We start from the raw sequence: 20,944 nt of genomic DNA, 5'->3' as shown, positions 1-20,944 counted from the left end.
CCATCTGCTTTTTCACTCCTCCATCTCCCTTTTCCCTCTCTCTCTTCCTCTCCAGCAGCCATGGCTTGATTGATTCCAGTGCATTGACCCTAGGTGCTGAAGATGGCTCCATGGAGCCTCTGCCTCAGGTGCTAAAAATAGCTTGGTTGTGAGCATGGCCCCAGATGGGCAGAGCATCAGCACCAGACGGGGGTTGCTGGGTGGATTCCAGTTGAGGCACATGCCAGAGTCTGTCTATCTCCCCTTCTCTCACTTGGAAAAGAAAAAAAATAATAAAATGTATTTATAAGATTATAGAGTTTTAGGTTTGGTATCAGATAGTCAATCCACACCTTCTGCAGACCAGGAAGCAGCATGTGACACACTGCACATACTCTGGTAGGGAGTGGTCAAGCTGGGACCCTAACAGATAAGCACTGGCCTCCGTGATCTGGTTAAGATCTGCTCCAAATTGCTTTTCTTATTTAAGAATATCTCCTTTAACTGGCTTACATAAGACACTGCTTTTTGGAGGTTAAGGTATTCTCTAAGACATTCATTTAAAATATAAATATTTCAGAACAGGAGAGTAAAGTAACACTTTATAGTGAATTGCATTATTTATTTATTTATTTATTTATTCGTATTTTTCTGAAGCTGGAAATGGGGAGAGACAGTCAGACAGACTTCCGCATGCGCCCAACCGGGATCCACCTGGCACGCCCACCAGGGGGCGATGCTCTGCCCACCAGGGGGTGATGCTCTGCCCCTCCGGGACATCGCTCTGTCGCGACCAGAGCCACTCTAGCGCCTGGGGCAGAGGCCAAGGAGCCATCCCCAGCGCCCGGGCCATCTTTGCTCCAATGGAGTCTTGGCTGCAGGAGGGGAAGAGAGAGACAGAGAGGAAGGAGAGGGGGAGGGGTGGAGAAGCAGATGGGCGCTTCTCCTGTGTGCCCTGGCTGGGAATCGAACCCGGGACTTCTGCACGCCAGGCCGACGCTCTACCACTGAGCCAACCGGCCAGGGCCGAATTGCATTTTTTAGAGGGAACAGAGGATTAGTGATTGGGAGTGGGGTTCTTTGAGGAGGTTGGGTTGAGGCAAAGGGCCAGGCCAGAGGCAGTGGGAGGAGCCCAGGAGGGACGGTTCAGGGTCCCAGGTGAAAAGACCTGGGCATCGGCATCGTAGAGACAAAATAAGAGCCTTGTGGGTGGGGCTTGGTCAAAGGGATGCAAACTGCGGGTCCTCCTGTAAGGAGGCAAGTACCGGAAGGAAAGTGGGTTCTGAACATGAACTCAACTTCTTTTTTCACAGTTTCCTAAGCCCAACCTGAAAATTGGCCCTGCCTTCCCCAATGTCCAGATACATATAAAGTGGTTGGATTGTTTTTCATTCTAACAAGGGACTCTCCCCTCCATCGGCTTGTGTAGGTCTCAGAATAAAGACTAGAGCTTTGGAACAGAGGGTAATATGCTCCCGCTGTCACTACCTTAGCCTCCTGTCCCCACCCCCCGCCTGGACCAGTGCAGTGTGATTCTCCTCTTCCTTCCCCCATTCCCAACCCATCTCCATATCCAAAAACAACCTGATGATGTCACTGGCCTGCTAAAAGATAAATAGTAAAAGTTTACATTGGGTCCACTGAATAATTTCTTCCCTGTGGTAGACTGATTTATTGTTCCCAACTATGGAGCCCTCTTTCCCAGGAGAAGATTATGGATCCCATCCCTAGCAGTGTGACTGTTAATGCTTCCTAGGTTGGCTGAGTATTCTCTGCCCTGCTGATGCCAGACTTGGTTATGTGACTTGTTTTGGCCAATGGGATACAAGCGTCAAAAGGCATCATCTGTTTCTGCCAGTCCTTATTCTGGGGAAGCTATGTTTCCCAAATAGGGGCAGCTTCTTTGGCTGGAGTCAGAGAATACGACGGGAAGACACATGGGGTAGAGTCACAGCAGCTGATCCCCAGTCCCAGCATGGCACACGAATGAGAGACAAGTGTCGGTTGCTGTGAACCACTGAGATCTGGGGTTTGCTTGGTAATACAGCAAAACTGACTAACATAAATTTCCTTCCACACTTTAGCCCCAACCTGCTTTTCCAGACTTAGCTGGCCTTATGACGGCACACGCGCCCTGCATTCTCGGCAATCTCGAAGCATCTCGCTCCCCTAGCCTCTGTGCTCTGCTTGTACTATTCCCCTCACTCAAGTGGCTGGTCCCCAATCTTCAGCAAACCTCATTTGCCAGATTCTTCCAATTAGCTCAAAATTCATCTCACATATGAAATCTTTCTGAATGTCTTGATTTGAAATGAATTTTCCTTCCTTGGAATTACATGTTTATATCACCTACCACTCTATGTGTTAATAATAAAAAGTTCTATTTATTTAGCATGTACTACATGCCAGATGCTGGCTTTTTATTTATTTTTTCACCAACTGTGTTAGTTTGCATGCACTATGATGCGATAAAATTTCAAAAGGATTTCTTGTGATGGAAACCCTGTGAAGGATGGAGGGGAGGGAATGGTGGAAAGTAGTGGGAGCCTTCCCACCACAGTGGTGGTTGGACCCCTGCGGGAGGAGAGAGGGAGGGAGGACGACTGGGAAGGAAGAGTCTCAAGCTGAGTGCAATTCCAGGAAAGGTTCTGCCAACCAATGGGAGTCTTCAAGCGAGGGACATCTGTTTTGGGCATCCCTTATGTCCCAGGGATGACCTGCACTGGTTCACTCCATGCTTGGTCATTGACTCCCTGGGAGCAGCCCTGTGAGAATATATGAGGACGGAGCCAAAAAGACAGGAGCTGAGGGTGTCAGTCGAGTATGTCCCCGCAGCACGATGTCTCAGCAGTTCTTCCTCGTGGCTTCCACATCTACATTAATTTGTTAAATTTTCACCCAAATTACATAAGGTCAGGGTCATTACCATTCCTGCTTCAAAGGCCTAGAAAGATGAGGTGACTGTTACCGTCAGCCAGGATAGGACAGAAACTGAGCTTGTCCTATGAACGATCATGTGACTTGAACTCCTGGAGTATATTAAGGGTGCAAATGAATCACGGCACCTTGGTGTTGCTCTGAGGAAGGTGAAACTCTGAGGTGATCCTTATCAAGGCCACTGTCTTTATGGGACCCCAAAAAGCATGACCCTTTCCTCCTTCTGTTTTCTGACACATAAGTTTTTCCCCCATCTGTGGGTCAACATATAGAACATATGGGTCTTTTTTTTTTTCTCCCAGAGATTACTTTTTATTCTTTGATAAAATATTTGGACATATTTTATAACTAGAACAGCTCATTAGCAGCTCTCCCCGAAACCCCGAGGAGCCAGGGCGCTCATGTGCTTTTCCTGCGATTCTGGACCCCATTCCCATTCTACTTCCTGCTGCACCTAATGGATGATGTGCTCTTATGTTTTGCCTATTCTTTTGATCTCATGAATCCATATCTCTTTTTCCCCTAAGAGATGAATCTTTTCTCTTTCTTGTTCTGTGACTGTTTCCCATTAGCGAGAAGTTGTGAGCGGCCTCCCTAAGAGCAGCAAGTAAAGACAGAAGGCAGATAGATAGTTGAGATCTTGAAAGAGGAACAAATGATTCCTCTTTATCCCCAACACAGATAAAGAAAACAAAAGGACTTTCAGGGTTAGGTTATGTGAACCATCGCCTGCTATTTCCCTATAAGCCAAAAGACTCTCTCCTCCCTTTCTGCGTGAGTTTTTAAGGACACGGAGTGGTGTTATGGAGAATGCTGCCATGTGGTGAGATCGAAAGGCCTTCTAGGTGGAACGCTACCTGCAAGAATCCTCTGCAAGGAAAAACTAAAAGACACAAAACAAGCACCCGAATAACTAACCTTTCAAACCCTCCATGGATTCTTCCACTGATCCCTGTTCCCTTGACCACAGCATGCGGAATTTCACTTTTTAGCTCAGGATCAAGACCTGCTCTGGACATTGCCATGGGGCCAGACTCAACTATCCGGTAGGCACTTTGGACTGGTACAATAAACTAACCTCATTAAAGGGCCTGTCACTAACAGGCATTTCCCCTCCACTTTCACCTTGAGATTTAATAATTGAGAAAGGTTTTATTTATGTTTTCCTTAGGAAGAAAACCATCAGGCATTATGACATTGCTGGTCATTCTTATTTTATAAAGCAAGACCCCCGACTCTCTTAAGTTACACAGGATAGTGTTTGTTTGTTTCTTTTCTTCTAGAAATTAGAATCTTCAGTCATAATACATTAACTAACATTGCCGTTTGCATTCAAAAGTAAGACTTCTGTTTGCCAGAGCAGGCACCGGACAAGCCTGTCTTTGGTGGCAGTGGGGTGGTGAGCTGCTTGTGACCTCGCCAACCCTTCCTGACACTCACTAGCTGTTCCTGCTGACTTTTGGCTGCAGGAGGAATGGGAGAGACAGGCATGGGGGAGAAAGGACAAGGCTGGCCTGCCTGCCATGCTGTAAGTTGGCTTATTGCTCTCAGAGCTGCACTGGTGTTCTTCAGGGACGCCCACCTGCTTGCCTCTCGGACAGTTTCAGACAATAGTTCTCCTCACCTCCAGCCCCTTGCTTGCTTCTCAGTCTCTGAGTGTCTGCTGCTCTGTTTTTCCCAGGTGCTCTCAGTCCAGATTCCCTTGTCCGCCCACAGAAGTGCTTCTAGGCTCGTCTTTGGGGTCCCGAATCAAAGGGCCCAGCTGGACCTCTTTCCACGGAGTCTCCACCTAGCCCAGGCGTCGCATACTTGGGCTTGTAGTCAGAGGGACAGAGTTACTGGGAGCTCCCTCTGCTCCCGCAGGACACCAGGGTCTTCCCTGGGTCAGAGGAACGTCCCACACCCAGGCAGCAAAAGCAGGTTCTCTTAGTGGTCCCACTCAAAACACCTCTCACTAGACTCAAGGTGAGAAGCCAGGTTCCTCATTGCCCCCTCCCCGTGGGGTGGAGGGTAGAACTCACAGTATAACTCTATCTAGAGCTTTCTTCTAAATCTTCCTTTTAATTTTTTTTGTTTGGGAAATCTTTTCATCCTGGAAGTTGGTGAGAGACCCAAAGTCATGTAACTGGTTTTAAGGAATTTCTTGTGAAATTCACATGTTGACTGTAGACTAACATTGTTCCTAGGGTGTTTCAGTTGAATCTTCCATTTAATATTATGTATCATCTCCTTTCAACATTCTCTACCCTTTCTAGAATCTTCTGTGAAAATTTCCATGTTCTGGCCCAGCCGGTGACAGTGGTTAGAACATTGGTATGGTGTATGAAGTCTTGAGTTTGATTCCTGATCAGAGCACACAGGAGATACGACCATCTGTTTCTCTCTCCTTCTCTCTCCCCCTTTTCTCCTTCTCTTCTCCTGCAGCCAGTGGCTCGGTTGGTTGAGTGTGACCCCAGGTGCTGAGGATAGCTTCGTTGGTCCAAGCCTTGGCCTCAGGCACTAAACATAGCTTGGTTTCAAGCATTGGCCTGAAACGGAGTTGCCAGGTGGATCCTGGTCAGGGTGCTTGCAGGAGTCTGTCTCACTATCTCTCCTCTTGTCACTTAAAAAAAAAAAAAGAAAAGAAAATTCCATGTTCTGACCCATTCTTTGCTAAGCGAGCTACAGTGACTCCTGTGGACATATTGCTACTGTGTTCTCATTCCATACGGCATGGAGGCACGTCACACTCTGCCAACTGAACGTGGCCCTTTGACTCGGTAGCATTCTCAATTTGTGGGTGGTTGGTTGTCGATCTTTTTCTTGTTTTTACTTTTTTAGAAAAACCCCTTTTATAAACGAAATATTTCAACCCATTTGTTATTTGATGTTTTAAACAAATAAAAAGTAATTGGGGATAAAGCTAGAGTGGGGTCCCGGAGACCTCCCACCTGGCCCCTCCACAGCCCCATGGCGCCGATGAAGAGCCCTGGGGCTTTGTGAAGAGCACTTGGAAAATCTTGACTTTAAAACAAAACGCAACTTTTAAAGCAAGAGCAAAGCACGGAGGATTGATTTTAGGAAAGGCCGTGCGACCCCCACTTCTTCAGAAGTGACACCATGTGGGATGTTGCCTTCTCTATGTAAAAACTAGTGACTGCTGGTGGCCACGGTCCCAATTCCCTCTTTACTTCTGACACAATCAGCTTCTAAATGCCACCTCTTGGTGAGACCTCAATGCGCCCTGGAATTTGATTTATTTATTTCTCTAAAAATCCAAGCTTCTGAAATGGAATCCCCATGAAGAAACTCATAAAGGCAAAGACTTCTTGTCTTCAAAAACAAGAAAACAGAAATAAACAGCTCTAAACACTTCACTCTGTGGATTATGATGTTGATGACATTTTAATGCCATTCCTCAAATCCTTAAACCATCTGAACCACCAAGACTTTAACAGACTAATTATGCTTCTGGCTTTTCAAGCCCTGACGCCAGCCACTATGTTATTGTTGTGATTTTAAAAGGAGAGCTGAAATGCCTCTTGGCCCTTTCCATGTCGATTTCTGCCTCATAAATGTACTAACCCTCTGTGATAATGACATCACCTGGTCAAGAGAGAGGAATGAAGGCCACTCTTGAACTGTCCCTCCCCCAGCCTGCTGAGTGCTTAAACATTCTCATACATATTCAGATTTTCAGATTTCCTGGTCAGACACACAGAGGACTTGGCAGGACGACTCTTCTCCTTTTCGGTGAGTGGATGGAGAGAAAAAGATTTAGAAGTAACACTAGAAAAAGACAACACTGTTGACTCTTGCAGGACGTGGGGGTTAGGAGTGCTGACTCCCCACGCTTCGAAAACCTGCATGTATTTTTTTTTGTGGCAAAGACAGAGAGAGTCAGAGAGAGGGACAGATAGGGACAGACAGACAGGAAAAGAGAGATGAGAAACATCAGTTCTTCGTTGCGGCTCCTTAGTTGTTCATTGATTGCTTTCTCATATGTGCCTTGACTGGGGGGCTACAGCAGACCGAGTGACCCCTTGCTCGAGCCAGCAACCTTGGGCTCAAGCTGTTGAGCCTTGCCCAAACCAGATGAGACTGCACTCAAACTGGCGATCTCGTGGTCTCGAACCTGGGTCCACTGCGCAACCCTCTGGTCAGGCTAATATCCTACCCTTGTTTACCAGAAATTCTTACCACTGATGTAAGTGATCGATCCACTGTATTCTTACAACAAAATATGCTAGAGAAAAGAAAATCATAAGGAAAATACATTTACAGTATCTACTGAGAAAAATGTACATATAACTGGACCCAAGCAGTTCATCCCCGTGTTGTGTGAGAGTCAGCTGTAGTCTCTTTTGCATAATCATCTCCACACTGGTGACCCTGTAGGAGCTTGTGTTTGCAATCCATGATTCTGAGGATTCCACTGTAGCGAATGAAACATGGTAGCGTGACCCTGACAGGCCACACACTAGGCAGGATTAAAGTGGAACAGTCCTGGACCCACAACATTTTTGGACTGATTATTTTGTGTTGCCTGTACTTTATCCCTGGGAGGAACTAATCCCATCGCCGCGTGGGGGCCCGAGGAGGAGGCTTGTCAGGAGTCTGGTGTGTTTTCCTGAGAGACCGAGGAGCTCTGACTGTGAGCAGTCCAAACCAAGCTGAGACTGTAGGAACTCTGCGGCGGGGGTGCCCACGATCAATGGAGACCGCGGAGAAATGCTCAGGAGGGACCTGCTTTGATTAACCTCCTTTGGACCCCTGAAACGGCATGAACCCTCTATTTTAACCGGAGAAAAATTGTTTAATGCAATGACTACCTTTAGAAAGTAACCATTTTTAGTTAAAATCTATTTGAAAAGAACACTGGACTGAAGAATTGATAGCTAATGATTAAAATCTAGTGGTTAATATCCCAAAGCCAGAAAGGGAGGAATCAAATCTCTGTCAACGAGGATGTCAGCCTACCTGCTCCGTGGACAGCTCCAGGACAACTTGGGAACCTCTCTCCTGTGGTATTAGTAGTTCACATATGTTAGCTGGTGCACAAGTGCATACTTACTGTCTTACAAAGTGAATGCTTGTTTATATGTTCTGTCTGGACTCCCCAACTGTATGTTTCTAAAAGATAGAGAATGAGAACATGTTAGATACTTCTGTCCCATACAAGGTTTTCTAGCTTAGTGCTGGGCACAAGACAGGTCCTCAGAAAATCCTGGTTTGGGGATTAGTAAGCGGCAAGTCACAGTGATTGCCAAATGCATTGAAGAGTGAGACAGCTAAGCTTTGGTATCCTTCTGCTTACTGGCAATATTGACCATAGTACATGGTGGACTCGGACATTTGGGATGTTGTTTAACTGCATCCTTGGCAAAGAAGTATAATCTGTTCAAAATGCTTAAATCTAACTTGTATATTAAATGACCAATTTCTCCCTCCTTGTCAACAAGAAGAAACCATTTCTGTGCCTTCAGTGTTCTCACTGCGAGGTAACGTATAAATCAACATGGGCATTGGAGCGTTCACATCCCGGCTCTGCCATTTATGGGTTGTGACGTTGAGAAATCACTTAAAATCTAAGTCTCTCTCTGTCTCTCTTTTCTCTTGCTTTTGGATAGCCTCCATAAAATTATTGCAGGATAATTTGTTAGCTTGGAAGTTAAATCTCACTTCTATATTGTTCTGGAGACTAAACTCTGATGTAATTTAAAAGACATTCATAGATATACTCACATACCTAGGTCAAGTATGATAGATAGATGATGGATAATTTTAATTACTCTCTGAAGAGGTTAGATTGTGCTAAACGGAAGACTCACCCATAATCTGAACCAGATGGGGTTAGGTATGCAGTTTGGGGTGTACACTTAGGATAGAACATTAAATCTGTAAAAACGGGAAGAGCACAGGCGGTCAGAGTGGACACGGCATGGGTGGAGGAGGGAGAGAGCCGCGAATCCAGCAGGGAGTGGACCAGGGAACTCGGAAGGGAAAACATTGCTAGGAAGTTATTCATTTATTTGCCACGGGTATGTCAATGTCTCTCTCCCTAAGTGTCACCCCGTGTCTTTGATGAAAGCCAAATTGGTCTTTCTGTGAAAATTCTGTCCTTCGGAAGTGTTTATTAGAAAATTAGTATCCCTTGCTTCATCTCTAAAATGGTACTGATCACGTGGTTAGAGGAAGCATCAAAGGGCTGTGCTGCTTATTTGAATGCTCAAGAAATGCTGGCATAGAATAAGCATTTATTTAAAAAATATTTCGATACAGCATGAGTTGATTTAAGTGTAACTTCATAACGGTTTATGATTTTGTAATTATTTTCAATTGGAATTGCTTTTGCATTGAAATATAGTGAAATGCTGGAGTAACAGACTTTGGAGTCAGGCAGTCCTGGGTTTAAGCCTAACTCTGCCTCTTTCAGTGTTAATTCAGGCAAAGGACCTCTCTTTTCTTATGTGTAAAATGCAGATTGTGCTTACATCACAGTGATCTGTGAAGGTAGGGAAGGTTAATAAAATGACATTCTAAAGCTGAATTTCTGGGGGTTCCCAAAGGAAAAAGGTGGCATGGGCATATGTGGTAATTTGAACAGAGTTTAAGAAAGGGACAGTTTACAAAATCGTGGGTAGGCTATAGGGGAAGCAGCACACTGGCTAGTCCTGTCTCCTTAGGCTGCAGAGGGGCCCACTCCCTGCCCCCGTCCCTCTAACACTGGGTAGGATGACTGGGCAGGGTGAGGACTGGCATCTGGGAAGACAGCTTTCTGGGCTAAGAGGGGACAAGAGAGCCATCTGATGTGGTCCTCAGTGATCAGTATCTCCAGGCACGAAGCACAGGGGTATGTGGGGAGGAGAACTGCTGGAACAAGGAAGGAATCAGCTCAGCAATGCGACTTGGTAGGGTAGGTAACAGTTGGTAGTCCACCGAGCTAAAAGTACTGAAAGGATCTTTTTAATATAAAATACACATGAGCCTGACCTGTGGTGGTGTAGTGGGATAAAGCGTCGACCTGGAATACTGAGGTTGCCAGTTCGAAACCTTAGGCTTGCCTGGTCAAAGCACATATGGGAGTTGATGCTTCCTGCTCCTCCCCCTTCTCTCTCTCTCTTTCTCTTTCTCTCTCTCTCTCCTCTCTCTCTAAAAATCAATAAATAAAATATTAAAAAGAAAAGAAAATACGGATTTTCTTAAAAAATACACATGATCTGAGACTCTGGATGAGACTGTTAAATACCTTTTTTAGGTTCTACTGTTAATAAAAGTGCTAATAAATAATGTGATTTTCAATTGTTTTGGGTATTAAAGGAAATAAATGTTCTTAGCTAAATACCTTTTTTTACATGTAACATTTAGGACACAAATACTAAGACCACAAAGATTTTAATGAAATGAAATCACATTTGTGGACCAGAACAGGAGTCTTAGCAGATGTTTGTTTGCTCTCTGCATCCTGCTGGAGTTAGACGATGTTCTGTTTGTTCCTGGACTTGGGGGGGAGGGGGGAGGCATGCATTTTAAAATAAACTGTGACTCCATATACACAGTCTTCCAATTGCATTTAACAAAAGTCACGTGGGCAATATGCAAACCAAGAACATTGCCACGGAGGGTGCATGGATGATTTCTGCAGGTTTTGCAAATTTTCTTCTACATGAATAATTCCTGAGTGTATACCCTCCAAAGACGGAGTATGTTCGTTTCAATGCACAGTGCGGTGCTTCTCACTGGGCTCCAGAAAAAGGTGTGCATCTGCAAGATACTACCTGAAGTTCCTTGAAGGAAATATTTTATTGGAGAAATTTGGAGAGGACTGGGTTAAATAAGACAAAATGGATTCCTAATTACAAGTCTTCTGCTTGCCTTTTATATAGTAACCTGGGTTGTTAGTCTCTGCAGAAAAGTCAGACATATAGGATTTTCCAAACTTACTGCATCAAAGACCCCATCTTTATACCTCCTCCAGTTTGAATGAGCCCAGCACAATTTAAAAGAGGTGTCAAGAGGGATAATATTATTCCCATTTATAGAGAAGACAGATGATGCTTTCAGCATGATAACTGGTTCTCTGCACGGGTTGTAAAAGCGTAGTGTGAACATAACGGGGATCTTCTGTCTAGAATGTAACTTTTATTCCACTGTGCCATATTGCCAACTATATTTGTTTCTCATGGCTGTTGTAACAAATGACCACAGGTTGGTGTGCTTAAACAACAGTGATTGTTTTCTGTCACAGTCCTGGAGGGAGAACGTTTCACATCTCTTTTCTACCTTCTGGTGACGGCAAGCAGTTCTCAGAGGTCCTAGGCTTATATCCACATCACTTTCAACATCTGCCTGTCTTCACAGGGGTTTCTCCACCCCTCCCCCATGTGTGTTCCTGTGTCTCTCTTCTCATTAGGACACTGGTCACTGGATTTTCTAATTTATTCTCATGTACAAAGAGGTGCTACATGCAAGCTTGAAGCCCTTAATTTTTCTAGGCTGGAATCTAATCTTTGTCGTATGACACCTTTGGTCTCAGTAACTGCGTTCGTTTGAACATCTGCCAGGGTATTTCTTTTTCCTTATTTCAATGTACCAGAATTCTGTGCAGCACTCTAAGCACAATGCACCTATTTGACACAAAGAGGTTGTAAAAATAGTTTGTTAATGATTCTCAGAATTTTTGTGGCTTTTAGGTCACGCCAGTCTTTTGGGACATTGTTCTCTTCTTTTGAGATTGCTCAGTTGGTCAAGTTTAGGTCTTGAGTTGCTGGCAGTTGTCCTTGTCAGTTCTGGGGAGAAGGCTCTTGAACATCAAGCCAACATAGAGACAAAAGGGGAAAGGAGGGAAAAAGGAGAGGGGAGGCAGTCAGAGGAGAAGGAAAAGGAGAGGTCAGGAAGGATCCTACTCTGGCCCTGGATCCAGCCATTTCTGAGCTTTGTTATTATAATAGCCCCCGTCCTGCCGCCCCCAATCTCCTCTTCATTTAAGATCAGTTGAGGACAAATACCAGACAAATACAGTATAAAACTTCTTACATCCGTTTCTAGTCTGCTAGAGGTGCAGAAGGTGGAGGGGACGTATGAGCCTGCTTTGGGTCAGGCTGTGTTGGGTACATGATATGTTATGTCATTTAAGTCTTATAAGAGCTCTATCAGTGAGGCATTGCTTACCCATAGATACAAAATTCAAGACATTAGGATAGTATATTCCTTTAACTTGTAAGAATAAAGATTAACGTGAAATTATTATACGCATGTGTTTATGTCTGTGTACGTACAGCTATATCTACATATATATCTACACATATATATGTGTATATGTACAAGTATGTTTGTATGAAACAAACAAAACTGACCCGTTAGGGGGAAGAGACTTCAGCTTCCTATTGAGAACCAGTGGGAGGGTTTCCAAGGTTGTCAACTCACTTGCACCTGGAAAGTCACCTCTCCAGTGAAACCTTGAATTGCACAGGTACACACTGGGAAACACATTTTGATTGCATCACAGACAAGTAATGTGAAAAAAGGGACAGCCTAGATGTTCCAAGTTCCTGGAAATCAGGTGGAGGAAGGAGGACAGCAGTGGAAGAGTCGGAACAAAGCCTCCATCGCCATGCTTATTGCCCGGGTGTGTGCGGGGTTGGAAGTGTGAGGTTTTTAAAGGGACCGTCTTCATTCCAGTTAATGCTGCATGGGTTACTCTTTACAGCCCTAACCTCTTTATGTCAGAATTAAGTGGAGTGACCCTGCTGTGGGAAATAATACAGTAGATGCCTATTTTCAGTGTCTTACCTTTGCTATGATTACCTAGTTAGGTCACCACCATTCTCACATACCCATCCTTGAATCTTTTAGTGACTCAACATTATCTATAGGATAAAACTCCAAACCCATGAGAATATATCCCACCAAAGGCCCTGCCTGAGCAGATCTGATGCTGGCCAGCCTGGCTGTCCTAACTTCAGCTGAACGCCAGTTGCACAAACATGCTGTGCTGAGCAGTGCCACGCGGCCTTTGCACATTGCCTCCTTCCCAGGCCTGTCCAGGAACTTCTCATTCTTTTTCTTCATCTCTTGCAGGTATCTCCTTGATGAGGTGCTTAAGCCCAGAGTCAATCGTCTTGTTCTCTGTGTTCCTTCCACATTTGCTTCTGTAACATATAAAAAAAATTGTTCAGATGCCTGAGACAGTTAGGGTAACACTTCCATCTGGCACCTATATGTGTGGGTGATGCCTATGAGGTGATTTTGCTTTGGGAAATACTCAACTATAGTGAATACGGCTATGGGTTTTGTGGTCAAACTAATTGAGTTTAAATTTTAATTTTACTTCTTATTCCCTGTGAGACCTTAGATGCTTATCTTCCCTGGGCTCAGTTTTCTCATCTATAAAATGGGGATAAGCATATTAACACACATAAGATTACTATAAAGATTAATTAAAATGATCTGTGTCAAATGACTGTTGCAGGTGTGCTCTCAACACATAATATATAATTTTATCTATTAACCTGGGAAGAAGGGTGCTTGTTTGTAGGAACTGGCCAAAGTTATGCCTAGAGCATGATCAGGCCACTTTCAAGGTACTGGACAGCATCTCTCTGTTTTTCTTTCTTTTTTCTTGTGCACCTCAGCTGCCCACAGAGCTGACCAGGGAAATGAACACCATCCGTGCCAATCACCCAAGAAGACACCTGTCTGACTGTTTTCAGAATTCTCTGAAGTTTCCAGTCAGATTGTCCATGTATAGCACTGTTGATTTCAAGGCATAAACAGCCCCAAATTCCATGACATACTTTGTCTCCTGAGCCTTAAAAGTTTTGGCTTTTTAAGTCTCTATTGAGTAGGTCTAGCTGCTTTTGACCCTTTCCAAGAATCTTCTCTCTTGAACACAGTTCTGGCAGGTTCCCACGCTCCTCTTATAATCTAAGGGTCTCTGACCCCAGCTGCCATCCCTTCCCATACTTCTCAAGACATGGTCAATGGACAACTGCCTGGTGGGAGCTCCAGTGGTGTCTCTCCCTAGCCCAGCCAGACGAAAATGCTCATTCAAACCAGCCGTATTGTTGTGGCTTCCGAACAAGTGTTGTGACCAGAAATGATTTCATGGTCTGGGTCAGCGCAGAGTGATGACCGCTGTGGGAAGATCCCTGGCCAGCCTTCATGCTGGTGACTCAGGTACCCCAGGTGGGAACCACTCCTGCCTATCGGTATATGTGTCTCCCCACTGGCTTCTTTTACAAAATCAAACGCCATTTATTTAATTAGATAACCAAAAGGGCACTTTCACCAATCTAAGTCATTATGTCTTTCCTTTAAAATAGGATGCACTTAGGTTCTCTGGGTATCTTTTCAGTGTCAGATGGAGGACATTTTCATTAAGGGTCCCCTTGGATTCGTTCTCCTACCTTCCTCCAAGGCAGAGTTAAATATGAACCAGCGGCCAGCTGGACTGAGCAAGGCACCAGATTACACTTTAACAAAGCCAGTGTGAATGTTGACCTTTAACACGTCTAGTGGTCACAGAGGGCAGCTTCATCTAATCTATTTGCATCTATAAAAAGGCTTTTAAGCACTGACTTTTAGAGAACATAACTTGCTCATTTTAGTGGAACGAGATGGACAGTCAAGGTCAATGAAGCATGGCAAATATGTTTTCCAGCCCACCATGGAGGCGGGCTGGAGAATGACCTTTTTATTTTAATTTAATTTTTTTTTTGCATAGCATTTAAGAAATAGCTTATGAGAGTGACTTAAAATAAAAACTCCAGACAATAAGGTATTGGCAGAAGAACGATTTCTTTTTAGCACACTTCCCCTCATCAGTGTGTGTGTGTGTGTATGTGTATGTGTGCGTATGTGTATGTGTTTCTATTTTCTGAAATAAACATCTTTTGTTAAGGCTATGAGGTGTGGGGCTGGGAAGTTATTGAAGTTATTCATTCTCACCCTCACCCACAGGAACAACTTCTTAAGGCTTAAGTAAGATGTTTTTGATCCACTTCTTTCAGTTGAAGCAGACCCTTCTCAAGCTTGAAAAGCAATCAAAATGCAGATAGGAAAGTCTCAGAGCCACCCCATGGAAGCCATGCTTGCTTTCCTCAGTCAAGAGAAGTAGGTCACATGTGCCATCTAGAGGAGTGACTGGGAATTGTCTGTAAAGTTGATCTCTGAACTCGGGGAGCAGAAGGTATTTACTGAATTTCAAATTTAAACTGAACACTATGATAAGGACAGTGGAGATAAGAGACAATTAAAAAATAAAGTTCCTATTCATAAAGACTTTCTGATGTATGGGAAAGAAAGGAAGCTATTTAACAGTCATAACATAATTCTAATAAATAGTTCCCCAAGGATTTTGAGAAGATGAGAGACTCAGTTCCAGGGCTTGACCCCACTCTCTGCCCAAGGTCCCCACTGGATCTTTGAAGAATTTGTTTGTACAAATATAGGGCAAGAAGAAGTAGGAAAATGTTAGCCAACTCTAGAGTCAGGAAGGAGGGTGGTCCCACCTATAAAGTCAAGATCAAGTGCTCCCAGAGATAGCGTGGGAATGGCCAAGGGATTTCCTTGCAAGATCCCAGGACAGGGGAGCTGAAAAACCCTGGATCTGGTAAGAGACAGACACCTTTAGAAAACCCTGCAGCCAAGTCTGATAATACTGCAGATGCTTGCGGAGTTCAGCCAGCTGCCCAGGCCTGAGACCTCAGTGAACCTCAGAGGGCCATCACAGTCCACAGTCGTCCAGAAGAGGCCTGACTTGATGAACCAAGCTGTTCCCTTCAGGTGCTAACTTTCTTTGTCTCAAGATCTGGGAGAAGCCCAGGAAACTGGTGGTTTCTCTTCCTACCCACTAATTCCAGGATCATTGTTGGTTGGCCTTTGTCATCAGCTTCCTGGGATAGTAAAGGATGTTTTCTTTTTCTGTCTGCCAACTTATACTTGCTGAGGAAATGGATCTTCCCATTTTAAGAAATGTCCTTAATAATGCGCTGAACACCTTGTGGGTCGTGAGTATGGTGATAACATTGAAGAGGCTGTGTAGAATACTGTACTTAAAAAAAAAAGGAACATACAAGTATATTGTAGCCAAACATATTAAAAGATTGGAAAAAGAATATTGATGTTTATGAGATTATACTGGAAGCTTATTAGAGCATAGTCTTTGTATGGGAGGCATGTTTCTGGACCATACTTGAGATGGGTGGTCCAGATCTCTTGGATCTTGTCCTGGTCAACCTTTTTTTTTTTTTTTTTCATTTTTCTGAAGCTGGAAACAGGGAGAGACAGTCAGACAGGCTCCCGCATGCGCGCCCACCAGGGGCGATGCTCTGCCCATCCTGGGGGTCGCCATGTTGCGACCAGAGCCACTCTAGCGCCTGAGGCAGAGGCCACAGAGCCATCCCCAGCGCCCGGGCCATCTTTGCTCCAATGGAGCCTTGGCTGTGGGAGGGGAAGAGAGAGACAGAGAGGAAAGCGCGGCGGAGGGGTGGAGAAGCAAATGGGCACTTCTCCTGTGTGCCCTGGCCGGAAATCGAACCCGGGTCCTCCGCACGCTAGGCCGACGCTCTACTGCTGAGCCACCCGGCCAGGGCCTGGTCAACCTTGTTTGCTGCCACCTCTGCTTCAAGCTCTTAGCATTATCCTGCCCCCTTTGCTTCCTGGGCCTGCTGCTGGGCTGCAGTTGCCTCCTGTACTCTTGAGCTAAATCTTAGCATCTTGCAAATATTGCCTAGTCCGTGTTAAGTTCTTTAAAACCTTTACTTATGTGATCTTGTCTCGTAGCTCAGCTTTCCTGTTCTTTCAATTTTCTTGCAAGCTTTCTTGAATTTGAATCTTTTCTTGTCCATAGAACTTCATTCACCAGCTGTTTCTTGTTTCTGTGTCAAGTCTCAGCTCCCTGTCCTTCTTAGCTAACTTTTTTTTTATGTTTCTCTATTACTTTGTCTAATTCTTCCTTTGAACTTTCTCTTCATCACATCGCTGTGCTATGTGTTCATAAAACACCTTCTGTTTTGCTCCCACATCTTCTCTTTTTTCCCACAACTTCTTTTTTTGCTTCTTTTAAAAATCAGCATCTTCCTACAACTATGGAAGGGCCTTCTACACAAGCTTGATGTTCAAGTCCTGTACTGTTCTTGTTCTGTATTCCAGCTAAGGATGTTCTACCTTTTCTACCTTATGAGCAAACATCTCAAGAAATTAGGAATAAAATAGAATATCATCAATTGGTAAAAGTTATCTACTAAAAATCCTATAGTTAAGATACTCAATAGTTAATGGCTCAATATTTTTTACCTACAATTAAGAAAAAGGAAAGTCACTAATCAGTACAGTAAGGTAAGAAAATGAAATTAAAGCTATACAAATTAGAAAGAAAGAAACTGTGCTTGCAGACAGGACTATGTACATCAGAACTCCCAAGGGATCTACAAAAACACTACTAGAACTAAGTTGGGTTTTTTTTTTTTAGCAGTGTTTCAGGTTATAAGGTCAACATGAAAAAATTAGTTTTAGTTTTATATATTCGCAATAAACAACTGAAATAGAAATAGAAAGGTACCACTCGCCATTTTTTTACAACATAAAAAAAAATGATAGATATTAGGGGACAAATTTAACAAAAAAGTACCAGACATGGACAACAAAAGCTATGAAATATTGCTGAGAAAAAATTTTTAAAAACTTTTAAATGTGTAGCGATACCATTTAATAAATCAGAAGACTGAATATTATGTCTTCAATTCTTTCTAAGTTCATTTATTTCTCCATAAAGATTTCATAGATAGAAAACAAAAGAAAAAATAAATTGGACTTCATCAAACTAAAAACTTTACTCTTAAAAAGAACCTGTTAAGAAAATGAAAGGGCTAGATTGGAAGAAAACGTGCAAAGCATATCTGGTAAAGGACTTGGATTCTACAATTCAATAGTAAGAAGATAAATTATAAAATGAGCAAAAGATATATGGATGGCAAGGAAGATATACAAATAAGAAACATGCAAATTAAAAATGTTTAACATTAGTTGTTAGGATAGCTAAAATCAGTGCAATTGAATATGTCAAGTGTTTGTAAGGATATAGGATAATTGAAGCTCATCCTTGTTGATTGGAAATAAAATGATACAACCACTTGCTGGCTCTTTTATATTTAAATATCTACCTACTATTCAACCTAGCAACTTTCTAAGTAATTGACCAAGGGAAGTGAAAACATGTCCACACAAAGTCATGTATATGAATTCACATGCAGCTTTATTCATAGAAGCCAAAATGTAGAAACAACCCAAGTATCCATAAAATACTAATATGCAATAAAAAGGAATGAGCTATTGTTATACAAAACAATATAAATGGATCTTAAATTCCTTATACTAAGTAACAGAATGCATGCACAGAAAACAACATGTGGTATGATTCCGTTCACATAAAATTCTAGAAAAGGAAAGCTATAGTGAAATACAGTAGATCAATGGTTGCTAAGAACTGGGGGTCTTCAGGGGTTGGAGTGGGAACAAGGGATAATCTATTAGGGTTATGAAAATTTTCTTTATCATGATTGTGGGCATGATTATGCAACTGTTCATAGTTAGATGAATTTTACCTCTATGTATTTTAAATATATAATTGGTTTAAAAATAGCTTAAAAAGTATGTCACTTAATATTTTTTGTAAGCCTATTATGTGAGGTGCTACCTGTTGGGATTATGGCCTAGAATCGTGTCTGTAACAATCTGCTTGATATTAGCTAATAACTATTAAGTGCTTACTATGTGGCAGGCACTGTTTTGAGTGATTTTATAATTTTTGTTAATTTACTCTTTCTAATTTACTCACAATATTAACAGCTATCAAGTGGCAGATTCACATTTGAAAACAGTTTGACATCAGAGGCCAGATTCCTAACAACTACTGTATATTAAGGGACAAACACAAGAAATGTCACTTGTTAATATCATGTAGTATGATTAGTCTTCCAAATAAAGGGTATATGCTAAAAGTCAGCTGTATAAATTCAGGGAGGGTGAGACTTGACCTGGGAAGTTTTCCTTGGAAAAGGTCATTCTAGTTCTGAGTCTCAAAGGTTAAGAAAGATTTGAATTGTTGAGTAGCATCAGAAAATGATTTTCTGAACATCACCTAACATTAGACAGACACTGTATTTCTCCACCTTTTCTCTAATCATTTTGTTCTTGGGCTCACTGAGATAATTCTCAGTAGCAAAAGGTGAACACTCAGCCTCTTATAAAGGTCCTGCCAATTTGTTAATTGTAATAATGTGTGCTTTTAAATAAAAAGTAATTCTTCCATGAAACTCTAACATCTGCTATTATACTAGATATTAAAACTACATTCAGAGAGATATTTTTGAAAATTGAAGCCCAACCTTCCAAATGTTTGGAAGAAAAATCGCTTCAAATGCAGTGCTCTAACCTATCCAGAAGATGGCAATACAATCATTGTTAAAAATTTGTTTCACCATCGAACTTTAAAAAAAGAAATAAAAATAATTTCCCCTTCCTATTTTATTTTTGTTTTTTTCTGTGTGTGTGTTGTGTTGTGTGCTGTGTGTGTGTCCTCCTCTGTGGTGAATTCTGTTAAGTTGCTAAAGCAATGCATTCTACACAAGATTTTTTAAGGTTGCAAAGCCTGGTAACACCCTGATTATGAAGGACCTTAAATGCTAAACTACACACTAATCTTTATTCTGTAGAAAATAGAGAGAGAGTAGACAGATCTGAGTCAGGAGTGACAAGGTCAGAACTGTATGTTACTCAAGTAACTGACAGGGGAAGCTGAGTGGAAGGCAGTGGAAAGATGGGAGAGAAATATCTGCTAGAAATGGCCTAGAATGGAGGCAACAGGAACATGATCATGAGCATAACAGTCAAAACTATGGCTTAAATGAGGAAGTAACTGACACCCAAGTGAGAGAACTGAGCAATTGATTGGACATTAGAAGTTCAAAAGAAGAAAGAGCAAAGAGAACTCTCTGTTTTAACCCTGGTGTGGGATGACACTGTTAGAGGCATGTTAGGGGAAGGAACAGGATTGGACAAAAGGCATCTTTTGAGGCGCTCTGATGCTTCTACATGCTGATTGAACTCAGCAGTTGACAGATGGGTCCGTTGTTGAGATGAGTAATGAAATTTAAGAGACAGAAGTGGAGGCCATGGGAATAAATCAGATAATTGAAGAGAGAAAAAGTCTGAATTCTTAGAAACCTTCAGAAAATTTAGAAGAAGCTTAGGAGAAACCAATGATATGATTAAGTTAAGCAATATTTTCAGGTGAGTGTGATGTCTTAGCCTATGAGCAGAATGAGTGGAACAGGAATAACAGATATGTCAAGAAGTTTGAGATCATTTGAAAAAGTCCATTGGACTCTAAGAAATGGTTAAACAAGTTGATGGAGGTAGAGGATTATTGTGAGAAAGAAGTAGAGACAATGTGTGTGTGTGTGTGTAAAATCTCTTTTGAGAAGTTTGGAGGTCAAGAAGAGGAAAGGGAAGAGACGGAAACAAGGGGAAAATCTTTATACAACAGAGAGACTTTAGCATGTTTGCGTCAGCCGAAAAGAGACATTTCAAATCATACTAAAGTTGTTTTTCTTTTTTCGTGACATCTAGATAATTTAATGAAATTGCATAACTTCATTTTGCTAGAAATTTGTAGATGTAAGAAAAAATTGGAAATATCATTTGAAAGTGAATGTTGCAATATGTTTTTCATTATTTATCCTTTATTCAGTGTCTGCTCAGTCCCTTTTGGCTGCTGATGTTTGAAGCTTTGGAGCCATAAAAGTGAGTCATGCTAACCAAGTCTGTTCCCCATGTCCAAGGTCTTCTGCCATCATGGCAAGGGGCCGCTGTAGAGTTGACCAAGCATTTAGAATCAGAGAAATCTCTGAAGCCCACCGCTTGGGCATATGAGCATGCTTTCTTGTTGAGGCTTTTTATTCTTTCTGTTTTATTTTTTCTTAAGGAAAAGAAAAACCAGTTGCAATGCTTTATTTTGTTGGCAGAACTGTGAAGTATAGAATTTGCT

This window comes from Saccopteryx leptura, chromosome 1, assembly GCF_036850995.1.
Source record: "Saccopteryx leptura isolate mSacLep1 chromosome 1, mSacLep1_pri_phased_curated, whole genome shotgun sequence".
NCBI lineage: Eukaryota > Metazoa > Chordata > Mammalia > Chiroptera > Emballonuridae > Saccopteryx > Saccopteryx leptura.
Note: the sequence above shows the minus strand (reverse complement) of the source record.